We start from the raw sequence: 754 nt of genomic DNA, 5'->3' as shown, positions 1-754 counted from the left end.
GTTATTAATACATTTTACTGTGTTTAATGACAAAAAGCAGGATTTTCAGTGTCTGTCAGACACATTTAAACTGTTAAAAACACAGTTTATTCATAGCTATTAGCTTTAGCCTGTGTTTCCCTAGCAACAACATAAGTAACACTTCCGGCTAGGTTTCTTCAGAGTAAAAGCACCAGCCGTACAACGCTTACAAACTTTTTTATGTGCTGAAAATTAATAACATGTAATATAATGAGTCGACGCTCCCTTGCAAATAAATTGTGAAATAATGCAAACTTTAATTACTAACCAATACTGGATTTTCGAGGCAGATATTGATTGTGGATAGGTTAATAGGTCAGATTAACATAAATACGTAACATATAAAAAGGAGTAATGATTAGGATTCTGAGTTGACTGACAGAGAGGCGTCCTGTGTTTAGGCAGCTGCAGGACAAAGAGTTTCTGCATCCCGCATTGTATAAAAAGATTGTATTCTGCCCAGCTTCAACCTGGAGCGCTTAGTGATTGTAAAAAAACAAACAGAAACAGTCTGTCTGAATATCTGGTTTCTTGTCTTTTCTGCGGGCGTCTTGTAGGTTGTCCATCATGTGTACTTGAAGCCTGAGCGCTTGATTAAGAGAAGCTCCCCCGACGACCTTCAGCTGAAGATAAAGATCATCTACGACTACAGCGTTGACCAGTGAGTAGGGCACCTCACCGTACGATTCACGAGACATGGCGCACGAGACAGTATCCAGATACAGCAATTCTG

This window comes from Micropterus dolomieu, linkage group LG07 (genome assembly GCF_021292245.1).
Source record: "Micropterus dolomieu isolate WLL.071019.BEF.003 ecotype Adirondacks linkage group LG07, ASM2129224v1, whole genome shotgun sequence".
Lineage (NCBI taxonomy): Eukaryota > Metazoa > Chordata > Actinopteri > Centrarchiformes > Centrarchidae > Micropterus > Micropterus dolomieu.
Note: the sequence above shows the minus strand (reverse complement) of the source record.